We start from the raw sequence: 14,144 nt of genomic DNA, 5'->3' as shown, positions 1-14,144 counted from the left end.
TAAATGTTAAATATGAAACTACTTGCCGTGAAAAGGTTTCTACTTCCTCTTAGGGAGGAAAACTAAACTCTTAAGAATTTGCCAACTAACAAAATTTTAGTGATCGTATAGTGAAACGTGTACAGCATTTTTGCGTTGTGAAAAAAATTGCATCCCGGGACCGCGCCGTGAGAGGATCGAAAACATAAACATATACAAGATATAAAGGAAAAGTTCATATTAAATATATAAAGAAAACATACTGTAATAGTTTTCCAGATTAAATATCAGTTTATTCAATTACATCACAATATGAAAAATCTTAACCTCATCTGAGAGTCTTTTCATTTAAATTCATAAAAAAAACTTAAGGTTTGTCTGGTAATTTAAAAGAAAGGAAAGGGAAACAATTTATGGCCTGAGAGTTAAATTTTAGATTCGACGTTGTTTTTACTGCTAAGGACGTTTTTGAAAAACTTGCTTAAAGTTCAAACACACCAAAAAAAATAAAACTTATCTTGAGGGGACATCTTGAAGTGGAGGACTCGTATCTTATCAAGCGTTGATGTCGGCCGGGCTCATCCTGACACAGGTTCTAAAAATGTCGGCGCCAATTCCCACTGTAGAACAGAAACAGGAGCACTGCTGCCCAGGACGGCTATCCGCTTGGTCCTGAAAGTCCTATGTCAACACGCAGGTAACTCGTTCAAATTTCGCCTCTTTACCAGCACGCCGCAAGGAAGAGGGTTTTCAGCTTCAGGTCAGAAACGTTTTTCCTAGGCAATTACGGCTCGCCTGTTCTTACTCATCCCAAGAGCAAGCTTCACGAGTAACGTCCCAAGTAAGTTCCACCCGCCAGTCAGTAAGAGAGAGAATCCTACTCGAATTTCCTTCAAGCCAGTTTTCAAGAGCAACGTCCACAAGTCCAGCAAGCCCGAAAGTCAGCGAGTCCAAGAGTGAGTGCGTAAGAGAGTGAATCCAACTCGAATTTCCTTCGTCTCCTTCACAAACGCGGGCTCCCACTATGGCTTCACTTATCGCCCCCTTAATTATGGCAAAATCTTCGTTTTCAACCCCTGAATGCGGAAATAAGGGTGATCGCGCATGCGCGCCCTTTTTCACTTAGCCAACAACCGGACCCTCAATCGCCAAAAACCTGAATGAATTACATTGAAAGACAAGTAGCAACCTTTGACCTTTCTGTCACGTACTTTCCTCTCTTAAGGTCAACTAACAATGAAAATTCTTTCTCGAACATTCTAAAGGACAAAGCGCGCGAAATCATGACTTGGCAAAAATTGCCTCCCTTTCCCTGCTTCTTTCACAATGAATAAAAGTTTGTGCAAGATTTGCAAATAAAAGAAAATAAATAATATTCATTTAAACTAAATAATATTTCCAGAAGCATCCGTTTTTCCCCAAAATTAAAGCCTTAAAATAAATAATTCATAATCAAATAAAAATTAAGATTTCCATAAATCATAAAATCATTCACATAGTTTTTACAACGCTATCAGATAATTTCTCTACATAACATTCCTTTCCCCTAAGGAATTAAATTTTGGTTTACCAAAATTTAGCAGACAGAAACTTCTTGAAATACCATGACTCATACTGTGCAATAAGGCTAAAGGATAACATAATGTAACAATATTTCACACGACTCCTTGATTCAGTGACGTTACTGACACATTAAATTTCAAGTCCAAAATGTGCAAGTAAAACAACAAGATTAATCAAAGCAATTACTAATTAAAATACTCAAGGAAGATCATCAAAAACAATTAATCAAAAACATCAATTAAATCACTTAATTAATTAAACCTAGAAATACTCAGAACACATACAAAAATAAAAATAAAAATAAGGCGTTAATCACAAACAAAATATGTCTAAGATCAATCAATAATGACAAAAAGAATTTCTCTTTTTTTTTTTTTCCAGTTCATTGCATCACATTAGTGTTGCAGTCTCTGTGTGGCCACGTTTCTGAACATTTATTTATCTATTCATTCTCTATTTTTTTTCTTTCTTTCAGTCCATTAATGTAAACAATTTCACCTGAGGTCGAGCACATTCTACTATTGTGACAATTTCTGCTGAGCACAATCATGGAGTACATTAAATGAGTACGGAGTTGTTAATGCAAGCGAGGAAAACCCTGTAGTTAGAAATCATTGTGTTAACAACTCCCCCCTGCAGCCTTCAACGCGAGAAAGTGAAAGCAACAACCCCGTAATGTGAACTCAGCACAATACCCCTTAGTAGAGGATCACAATGCTCGAAAAACACAAACAGCTGACTGACCGTTTAGTAGAATACAAGCCAAGAAACTTGACCTTAAAAGAAACCAGATTTCACCCTCCTACGTCTCACCTTCGACCAAGGAAGAACAATCACTCTTTCAAAGTTGAAGAAGACTTTATCTGTCAATTTTTCCCTTACGATAGAAATGCCACTGAATGTGTTCGGATACTCACACCCGAAGAAAGAAATAATCTAATCCAATTGTTCACACCAAAAAAAAAAAAAAAAAAAAATGAAATAAATAAAAATAAGTTAATTAACGCGCCGCAGATACATAAAATACATTCCTGAGAAAATAAACACACTAATAATTCAAACAATTCCAAATAAAATATGTCACATGAACGTATTCAAACAAAGAGTAAAGACCCCCTTAAGTACTACGAAATTGAATAACTTCCAGGAATGAATCCCAAACAATCACGTCTAAGAACAGAAGCGGCCTGATCAGGGCCAAGCATTAGAAAAGAAAAGAACGTTACAACACAAGGAACCTCGGAACCAGCCGAAAATACCCCACACAAAAAATCAGAAAGATAACGTGATTGCCCAAAAATTCAGTCCAACCATAATCAATTCCGAAAATAGCATCCAGAATACGCTGTGCAAATACCAATTAGAATTTTATCCAAAACACACAAAAATAATACTAATACAACCCAATGCATATACAAAATAACGTTTGGCCAAACTGAAAAAGTCAAACTATATACAACAAAAAAAAAAGCATATATATCTATATGTATATATTTCGCTAAAGTCTGATTTACTGAGTCCAAAAATAAATGTTTGCAAAGCCCTACATTAGTAAGCAACAAAACCCTGCGAATCCCTACGTCTCAGGTTATAAGGAATATCAGCACATTGATTATGAATTCTCTCTGGAGCATCAGAGTTGCACGCCTGCAATGAAGGAAAGTTTATACGTTCAGGTACCTTTGTCAATCTATCCACATGTACTACCTGCGACTGCTGTGGGCTCGTAACTGACTCAATTTTAAAATTCACTTTGGTGACCTGTTCGACCACTCTAAATGGACCCTTATTAAACTTCGCAAATTTCTTAGTCAATCCAGGCCGCAACACAGGAGTATAAAGATACACCATATCCCCTATTTTAATATTTTTTGAAAAAACAACCTTGTCTCTAATCTTTTCCTGTCTTTCAGCCGCTTCCGTTAAGTTTTTATTTACTAAAGAGAAAACCCTGCGGAGTCTTAAAATTAAATCCCTTGAATAAGTGTCTGTGTCACGATAAGTCTTAAAGTCTGTTTGTGTCAACAAATCAATAGGTAAATTTACATCTCTTCCATAAAGAAAAAATGCTGGGCAGTCCAGTAATGCGCCATTCCGTCCAGTTCTGTGCGCTAAAAGTGCGAAAGGCAAATGTCTGTCCCAATCTTCCTGCGTCTCACTCACAAAGTGGCTGAGAGAATTTATTAGAGTAGCATTTAAGCGTTCAACGACTCCGTCAGACTGCGGGTGGTAACTGGTGGTGGTGTGCTTAGTGATGCCTAATTTCTGATATACTTCTTTTATTGCATGTGAAATAAAACTCGAGCCCCTGTCAGTAACTACGTGTAAAGGCACACCGTGAGCCGAAATAAAAAGTTCCAGTTTTTCTATGATAGATTCAGAAGTAAAGTCTTTCAAAAGATAAGCCTCGGGCCACATCGTAAAATAATCAGTGATAACTAAGATGTATTTATTTCCCTGTAATGTAATGGGTAAGGGACCAACAATGTCCATGGCTATTCTTTCTATCGGACGGGAAGCCACAGGCATTCTCAGAAGAGGAGCCTTGTGAGAAGGCCGGTGACCCCTCCTTCCGATACAGGAATGACAAGATTTTACATAATTATGAATGTCCCTATACATGCCTTTCCAATAAAAGGATTTTTGAATACGTTGCAGTGTGCGATGGAACCCGGAATGCGCCGCCACCGGCGAATCGTGGTGCTCTTGCAGAATACGTGAAACTAAAGATCGTGGAACAACCAACCTGTGCAGTTTTTGCCAACGGGTACGTTGCTTAGCATATTCACAATATAAAATGCCATTACGCATAAAAAATTTCAAAAAACGAGGACTAGGAGTCAATTTTTTTTTATATCTGAAATAATCTGCTTACAATGCATATCTGAACCCTGCTCTTCTTTGAACGTCTGTAATAAGTCTGGACTGACAGAATTTTGAACAAGGTGCGTTACATTTACTGCTCTAGACAAGAAATCAGCTGTTACGTTCAATTTCCCAGGTTTATGTATTATTGTATAGTCAAATTGGGACAAGCCCATAATCCACCTAGCTATCCGAGAAGTGGGATCCTTCAATTTTAGTACGTGGGACAGCGACGCCTGATCTGAATAAATTGTGAACCTTTTCCCTAAAAGGTACTGGCGAAAAAAGGCAGTAGCCCAAACTACTGCTAAAACTTCCCTTTCAACTGTACTGTATCTGGTCTCCAGATCTTTTAACTTCCGGCTTGCGTAACAAATTGGATGCAAGAACCCAGTATCATCCTCCTGACAAAGAACAGCTCCTAAGGCTAAATTGGAAGCGTCCGTACAAAGCGAAAACGGTTTGGAAAAATTGGGTAGAGTGAAAATAGGTTCCTTTAAAAGTTCATTTTTAAGAGTGTCAAAGGAATTTTGAGCTTCATTGGTCCATTTAAATACAACTTTGTCTTTTGTTAGCTGTGTAAGAGGAAGAGCCTTCTGTGCGAAATTAGGTATAAAACTTCTGTAAAACCCTACAAGCCCGAGAAACCTTCTAACTTCTTTTCTATTCCGAGGAGGAACAAATGCTTGTACAACTTTTAAATTTCTGTCATCTGGTTGTAAGATACCTTTTGATACCTTAAATCCTAGATAAGTTATTTGGCTTTTGAGAAAATGACACTTGGACGGTTTCAACTTAAGATTATGATTTCTGAGTCTGTCAAAAACTATTTTAAGCTTTTCAAGGTGTTCGTCAAAAGTACTCGAAGCTATCACAATGTCATCTATGTATATGCCTATTTTTAACGGGGACAGATTGGCTAAGACAACAGACATGAGCCTTTGAAAGGAACTGGGTGCATTGCGCATTCCGAAAGGTGTCCGAAGCCATTCGTAATGCCCGGAAGGGGTCGAAAAACCACTTTTAAATGTGTCATCCGGGTGGATCTTCATTTGGAAAAATCCCGAAGTTAAGTCCAACGTTGAAAACAAATTCGCATCACCCAATTGTTCCACAACCTCGAGCATATTAGGAAGAGGAAATGAATCTTCAACAGTTTTTTCATTAAGTTTCCGAAAATCCGTCACTAATCTATACGTATTATCAGCTTTCTTTACAAAAAGAACCGGCGCACTATATGGACTATCGCTTTCTTGAATAATATTGGAATCCAATAATTCTGTTATTTGCCTATCTAATTCCTCGCGAAGATGAAAAGGCACTTTGTATGGCTTTTGTCGAACCGGAATACTATCCTTAAGGTTAATATTGTGTAGAATTGTATCGCACCCCGTTAGCTGAGTTACAGAAGAAGCGAAAATGCCATTGTAATGGCTTAAAAGCTTAGTCAGGTGCTGCTGCTGATCCGGTGACAAGTGAGAAAGGTCAAATTCTCCCCCCCCCACGACTCAAAATCCTCTCCTTTCTCCATGGTCGTCGTGTTATTCACGCAAGCAGTTTCTATTGAAGACACAGTAACAGGAAGAATAGATGCTAACTTAGTTCTTTTGTTAATATGAATAGTCTGTGGAGTAAAATTTGCTATCTTAACGTTAAAAGTCTTAGAATCACTATTTAAATTAACTGATCTTGCCACAGAGAATTTACTATGAGAGTTTTTATCAATCGGCTCTAATAGGACTGTGTCATGCGAATCATTAAACGTAGGAGCAATTACCTTTACTATATTCTCAGAAAACGGCAAAAGTTTATGTTTACGAACTGCATAGCAATAATCCAAGGAATCTATCGGTCTCGGAAAGAGACAATTTGAACTGTCACACCAACGTAAAGGAAAATTTTGCCCAAGTAATTGTTTAGTGCTAAAATCCAGCATGAGTGCATTATCAAGTAAAAACTGTGTTCCTAAAATGGCACCATAGTGCAAAGAAAAATCCTTGTCCTTAATGAGAAAATCAACAGGAAAAATCCTGCCTTGCAATACTACGGGAAGTGAAACTTTTCGTGTGATTAGAACATTCTGATTAGAAATTCCTTTTAAATAAAGTTTACAAGGAGAAAATGAAACTTTATTTAAAAAAAACCTAACCCTGCAATAATTTTTTCCTCTATAATATTAACCGTTGCCCCCGAATCTATAAAAAATTTAATTTCTGTCTGTAATATAGAACCCTCTACTATTGGTAATGAAGACTCTCCTGTAGTGACTACAAAGACGGATGGCACCTCCAAAAGGGCATTCGAGGAAGAAATGGAAGCGTGTTTCTCCCCACCCTTTTCTAGTTTAAATTAAATGTCTGAGCTTGGTGATTCAATTTGCTACCAGTTGCACCTCGATCCTGAGATGCTACCGTCAAATGTTCGGGTGCCATATGAGAATTAAGTGTATTCGCCGTTCCTGCCTCTCTTTGTCGAAATCTGTGATCTGATCTACCCTGCTCGTTATTAGACCTGCCATTTACATAACAATTTCTGCTTATGTGTCCTACCCGGTTACAACGGAAACATCTAGGCTGTAAGGATCTCGACCGAGGATTATGCACCATCAAAGATTGCATTTGGCTCTGCAAAGTATTCATCATCTGTGTCAACTGGGTTAAGTTCTGTTGTTGCAATCGAATAGCATCTACAAGCTCTACATTATCACCCGAAACACAAAGAGTGTCCTTGAAATTTACCGTACCCGTAGTATGGACCGCCTTAACTTCCGCTGACTGAAAATCTGCCTCAGCATGGTTTTTTATCCACATCTCTTCCTCCAAAACTGCGTGGTTTTTCGCTGCTACAAATGATTTATGATTATGGGGCAAAAGCAGACGTCTAAGGTGCAAATGCAATCCTTCTAGAAAAACAGATAATAGCAATTCCTGTCTCTGAGTCTCTGCTGCCGGATCGCCCATCCTTTCTACTGGCACTGTTTTATAAGATAAAGCCTCGATACGCGCAGCGAATTGTCTGACTGACTCCCGCGGCTTTTGAAATGCCTGTATAAGGGAGCGAATATGGGAATGTAGACTTTGAACTGTTGTAAACCTGTCCTTCAAGGCACCTACCAGGTAGGAAAAACCAGCTTCGCTCCTCAAACGCGGATTATTCCTAACAAATTCCGCGGCTTCCTCCCCAAGTTTAACCCGAATTACCGTAACTTTATCTGACTCCGTCCATCCTACATGTGATGCTATCAGTTCGAGTCTATCTAAAAAATCAGCTAGGCTAATGCTATTTTCTCCTCCCGTAAAAATAGGAACTGACTCCAGTGGGTCCAAGCCAAAAACTGAAGTACCCTTTACGCCCGGGGCTGTCTCTTCCAACATCTCTACTGATGGGTCAGGCTGTCTAGTAGAACGGCGCGTTTTCTTCGACATATCGCCCTCTAATAGTTTTGAATCATTCAAAAAGTTTCCAAATTGTCAAGCTAATTTAATCAGCTGCCAGTTACGCGCAAAACTTAAAAGAACCTCCACTCATTGACAACTCCGGTACTTTTACAGAAAACATAAGTATCGATCATTACATCTAAAACATACTGAGTATTTCGAAAGCCTCAAAATTTGAAATTCACGAGCCTTCTTAAAACCTAATACTTTTGTACTAGTAAACAACCTAACATGCACAGTATGAAATCATTGAATCACACGTACTAAAACACTATCTTTTTGGTTAATATTATACCAAAACAGTTCAACTAATCTTAAATTCAAGTCTTAAATTAAATTAGAGAATTAATATCCTGCAGTAACCAGTAAGCAAACATAATTCAAATCAAAACCTTAATTAGTCCTCACACATAAAATTTAACACTTTCATAAAACAGTAAGTTATACAAAGTAAATGAATTCAAAAAATAAGTTACTGATTCGATCCTTCACTAAGCAGAGGTCACGGCACCAAATTGTTATATAGAGTTTCGACACCAAGGTTAAATAGCTTTACTTCAAGGTACCATGTTATATCTGAAATTCCTATATGTTAAATGTTAAATACTACTTGCCGTGAAAAGGTTTCTACTTCCTCTTAGGGAGGAAAACTAAACTCTTAAGAATTTGCCATCTAACAAAATTTTAGTGATCGTATAGTGAAACGTGTACAGCATTTTTGCGTTGTGAAAAAAAATGCATCCCGGGACCGCGCCGTGAGAGGATCGAAAACATAAACATATACAAGATATAAAGGAAAAGTTCATATTAAATATATAAAGAAAACATACTGTAATAGTTTTCCAGATTAAATATCAGTTTATTCAATTACATCACAATATGAAAAATCTTAACCTCATCTGAGAGTCTTTTCATTTAAATTCATAAAAAAAACTTAAGGTTTGTCTGGTAATTTAAAAGAAAGGAAAGGGAAACAATTTATGGCCTGAGAGTTAAATTTTAGATTCGACGTTGTTTTTACTGCTAAGGACGTTTTTGAAAAACTTGCTTAAAGTTCAAACACACCAAAAAAATAAAACTTATCTTGAGGGGACATCTTGAAGTGGAGGACTCGTATCTTATCAAGCGTTGATGTCGGCCGGGCTCATCTTGACACTGGTTCTTAAAATGTCGGCGCCAATTCCCACTGTAGAACAGAAACAGGAGCACTGCTGCCCACGACGGCTATCCGCTTGGTCCTGAAAGTCCTATGTCAACACGCAGGTAACTCGTTCAAATTTCGCCTCTTTACCAGCACGCCGCAAGGAAGAGGGTTTTCAGCTTCAGATCAGAAACGTTTTTCCTAGGCAATTACGGCTCGCCTGTTCTTACTCATCCCAAGAGCAAGCTTCACGAGTAACGTCCCAAGTAAGTTCCACCCTCCAGTCAGTAAGAGAGAGAATCCTACTCGAATTTCCTTCAAGCCAGTTTTCAAGAGCAACGTCCACAAGTCCAGCAAGCCCGAAAGTCAGCGAGTCCAAGAGTGAGTGCGTAAGAGAGTGAATCCAACTCGAATTTCCTTCGTCTCCTTCAAAAACGCGGGCTCCCACTATGGCTTCACTTATCGCCCCCTTAATTATGGCAAAATCTTCGTTTTCAACCCCTGAATGCGAAAATAAGGGTGATCGCGCATGCGCGCCCTTCTTCACTTAGCCAACAACCGGACCCTCAATCGCCAAAAACCTGAATGAATTACATTGAAAGACAAGTAGCAACCTTTGACCTTTCTGTCACGTACTTTCCTCTCTTAAGGTCAACTAACAATGAAAATTCTTTCTCGAACATTCTAAAGGACAAAGCGCGCGAAATCATGACTTGGCAAAAATTGCCTCCCTTTCCCTGCTTCTTTCACAATGAATAAAAGTTTGTACAAGATTTGCAAATAAAATAAAATAAATAATATTCATTTAAACTAAATAATATTTCCAGAAGCATCCGTTTTTCCCCAAAATTAAAGCCTTAAAATAAATAATTCATAATCAAATAAAAATTAAGATTTCCATAAATCATAAAATCATTCACATAGTTTTTACAACGCTATCAGATAATTTCTCTACATAACATTCCTTTCCCCTAAGGAATTAAATTTTGGTTTACCAAAATTTAGCAGACAGAAACTTCTTGAAATACCATGACTCATACTGTGCAATAAGGCTAAAGGATAACATAATGTAACAATATTTCACACGACTCCTTGATTCAGTGACGTTACTGACACATTAAATTTCAAGTCCAAAATGTGCAAGTAAAACAACAAGATTAATCAAAGCAATTACTAATTAAAATACTCAAGGAAGATCATCAAAAACAATTAATCAAAAACATCAATTAAATCACTTAATTAATTAAACCTAGAAATACTCAGAACACATACAAAAATAAAAATAAAAATAAGGCGTTAATCACAAACAAAATATGTCTAAGATCAATCAATAATGACAAAAAGAATTTCTCTTTTTTTTTTTTTTTTTTCAGTTCATTGCATCACATTAGTGTTGCAGTCTCTGTGTGGCCACATTTCTGAACATTTATTTATCTATTCATTCTCTATTTTTTTTCTTTCTTTCAGTCCATTAATGTAAACAATTTCACCTGAGGTCGAGCACATTCTACTATTGTGACAATTTCTGCTGAGCACAATCATAGAGTACATTAAATGAGTACGGAGTTGTTAATGCAAGCGAGGAAAACCCTGTAGTTAGAAATCATTGTGTTAACAACTCCCCCCTGCAGCCTTCAACGCGAGAAAGTGAAAGCAACAACCCCGTAATGTGAACTCAGCACAATACCCCTTAGTAGAGGATCACAGTGCTCGAAAAACACAAACAGCTGACTGACCGTTTAGTAGAATACAAGCCAAGAAACTTGACCTTAAAAGAAACCAGATTTCACCCTCCTACGTCTCACCTTCGACCAAGGAAGAACAATCACTCTTTCAAAGTTGAAGAAGACTTTATCTGTCAATTTTTCCCTTACGATAGAAATGCCACTGAATGTGTTCGGATACTCACACCCGAAGAAAGAAATAATCTAATCCAATTGTTCACACCAAAAAAAAAAAAAAAAAAAAAAAAAAATGAAATAAATAAAAATAAGTTAATTAACGCGCCGCAGATACATAAAATACATTCCTGAGAAAATAAACACACTAATAATTCAAACAATTCCAAATAAAATATGTCACATGAACGTATTCAAACAAAGAGTAAAGACCCCCTTAAGTACTACGAAATTGAATAACTTCCAGGAATGAATCCCAAACAATCACGTCTAAGAACAGAAGCGGCCTGATCAGGGCCAAGCATTAGAAAAGAAAAGAACGTTACAACACAAGGAACCTCGGAACCAGCCGAAAATACCCCACACAAAAAATCAGAAAGATAACGTGATTGCCCAAAAATTCAGTCCAACCATAATCAATTCCGAAAATAGCATCCAGAATACGCTGTGCAAATACCAATTAGAATTTTATCCAAAACACACAAAAATAATACTAATACAACCCAATGCATATACAAAATAACGTTTGGCCAAACTGAAAAAGTCAAACTATATACAACAAAAAAAAAGCATATATATCTATATGTATATATTTCGCTAAAGTCTGATTTACTGAGTCCAAAAATAAATGTTTGCAAAGCCCTACATTAGTAAGCAACAAAACCCTGCGAATCCCTACGTCTCAGGTTATAAGGAATATCAGCACATTGATTATGAATTCTCTCTGGAGCATCAGAGTTGCACGCCTGCAATGAAGGAAAGTTTATACGTTCAGGTACCTTTGTCAATCTATCCACATGTACTACCTGCGACTGCTGTGGGCTCGTAACTGACTCAATTTTAAAATTCACTTTGGTGACCTGTTCGACCACTCTAAATGGACCCTTATTAAACTTCGCAAATTTCTTAGTCAATCCAGGCCGCAACACAGGAGTATAAAGATACACCATATCCCCTATTTTAATATTGAAGACCTGATTGAAGAAATAATCTCCACAAACTGCTTAAAACCCTTTACGACATTTGTATCATATATGCATTAGTACCTTGTAGAGACATTAGGTTATTTCAAAGCTGGAGAGATATATGGTCACTTTACTTAACCTGTTCCGCCAAACTGAGTTAATGGCACTACAGGGTTAGGAAGTTATCCTATTCATTGCTAGCAATCTGACGGTTAGGCCGCCTTTCTACATTTTACTTTAATCTGTAGTTTCTTGGATATAATTATTTTCATTCACTTGCTTCATTACCTCTAAGATGCCCTTGTTGCAGTAATAGTCCGTGAACAGTCTATTCACAGGATATGTGATGTAGTCGGAAGGAAAGAACTGCTGTCGAAGGTGCTCTGTCAGAGGGCAGGAGAGCAGGTAATGAAGTGCTTCCGCGTCTTCCCCGCGAAAACAGCAAGAACAGTTGACGTCCCGTCTGAGAAAACGTCTGTAATACGCTGGGAATTTCCCGTGGTTGGTACAGGCTTGGAGGAAGAGTCGGTTGCATTTCAGCCTCTTGAGAGAAGGTATTGGGAAGATGTTGTAAGTAAATCTTCCTGTCTCTTCTTCCTGCCATCGTGATGCCCATGTCTCTTGAAATGCTGTCTTGAGGAGCCTTTTTGCAACTTCTGCGGAAAGCGGAACTTCCTTGTCAATTTCTGGTTTGAGAGCTGCAGTCTTAGCTAGTTCATCCGCTCGTTCGTTGCCTTTCTGCCCGGTATGTCCTTTTATCCAGTTGATCTTTAAAGGTATGGAAGAGCCTAACGTCAAGAAGATCTCTCTAAGTGCTGCCGTGTGCGGATGTTTTGAAGGAAAGGAATTCAGCGCATTCAGAACGCTCATGCTATCTGTGAAGAATGAAGTGTGAGCTGCTGGTTGTGTACCTAACCATAGTGCTGCTTCTTTGAGTGCTAGGGACTCGGCTTGGAAGACTGAAGCATGATCGCTTAGACGGAATTGTGCTTGATAAATTTCTTCATTGTTCGAAAAGACCTTGAACGCTGCCCCTACTCGTCCTGAAATTTTTGAACCGTCAGAAAAAATCTCTCTTTGTTGTCCTGAGGGTGGCGATTTGCACCAGGAAAGGATGGGTAGATCTCCTGGGTGTAAGTTAGGGGAATCTTGGAAGCTTTCTATGCTGGCATATGATAGATGTAAATCTTTTTTAGTGTGAAGGTCCTCTTTGTAATGTAGAAGTCGATAGATTGATCTTTCTAATTCTGCTTTTAGGTCGAGTGGGAGCGTGCCAGCTAAGACCTGGAGTGCTGCGGTTGATGTGGTGCTATACGCACTGGTGATTTTTAACAGGATTACTCGCTGTATTTGATGTAGTTTTTGACATATTCTTGCTGTGCCATTCATCCAGACTGGGCAGCCGTAGAGGATCATGCTTTCAATTGCATTAAGGTATAGATGTTTTAACAGGCGCCCCTTTTGGCTCCACTTGTCTGTGATTATCCTGTTTAGTTTATTGATGATTCGATGCGTCTTATCTCGGACTTCCGTAAGATGTGATACCCACGTGAGCTTCTTATCAAGCGTGAATCCGAGGTATTTAATGGTATTCTGGCGTCGCAATGGATGCCCTTCCCACTTTATGCGTGGTGGATTCGCATCTATTTTTGAACTTTTTGGAAAGACTATCATCTGTGTCTTTTCAATACTGAAACACAGTTTGTTGTCTTGACTCCATTTTGCAAGCAATTTGAGTGCTGCGTCTGCTTTACGCTCTATTGTTGTCCTATTGCCTCCGTCTATTATGAGTATAATATCGTCGGCGTAAGCTTGTATCTTGGCATTGTCTCCAAAGTTGATGTTCAGCGCTGAGTCTGCAATTATGTTCCACAAGATGGGTCCGATATTAGACCCCTGTGGGGCTCCTTTGTGGTAATTCATCGTGATATTTAAGCCGTGTTTTTTGTAGGTCACTTGACGTTCTGTGAGGTAGCTTGCGATCAGTTGGTAAAGATTCTTTGGACATCGCAGGTCTTTTAGTTTTGTTTTGAGCGCTGGCCACCATAGTTTATTGAATGCGGAAGCTACGTCAAGCGATATTATACACGTATGGAGGTTATTTTGTCTGTTATTTAAGATGATGTCTTGAACACGGTTGAGGGCGTCGGTGGTGCTCCGCCCTTTAGTAAACCCGAATTGGGCGGGGTTTAGTAGTTTGTTTTTGACCAGGTAATACGTTAATCTCTGCGTAAGCATCTCGTCAAGGACCTTGCCCCACGCTGAGAGTAAGCAGATAGGTCTGTAAGAACTGGGC

The sequence above is a fragment of the Stegodyphus dumicola genome, chromosome 1 (genome assembly GCF_044657685.1).
Source record: "Stegodyphus dumicola isolate Sdum_Otavi_A_Nest chromosome 1, ASM4465768v1".
In the NCBI taxonomy this organism is placed as follows: Eukaryota; Metazoa; Arthropoda; class Arachnida; order Araneae; family Eresidae; genus Stegodyphus; species Stegodyphus dumicola.
The sequence above is the reverse complement of the archived record's forward strand: the minus strand, read 5'-3'. Positions refer to the sequence as shown.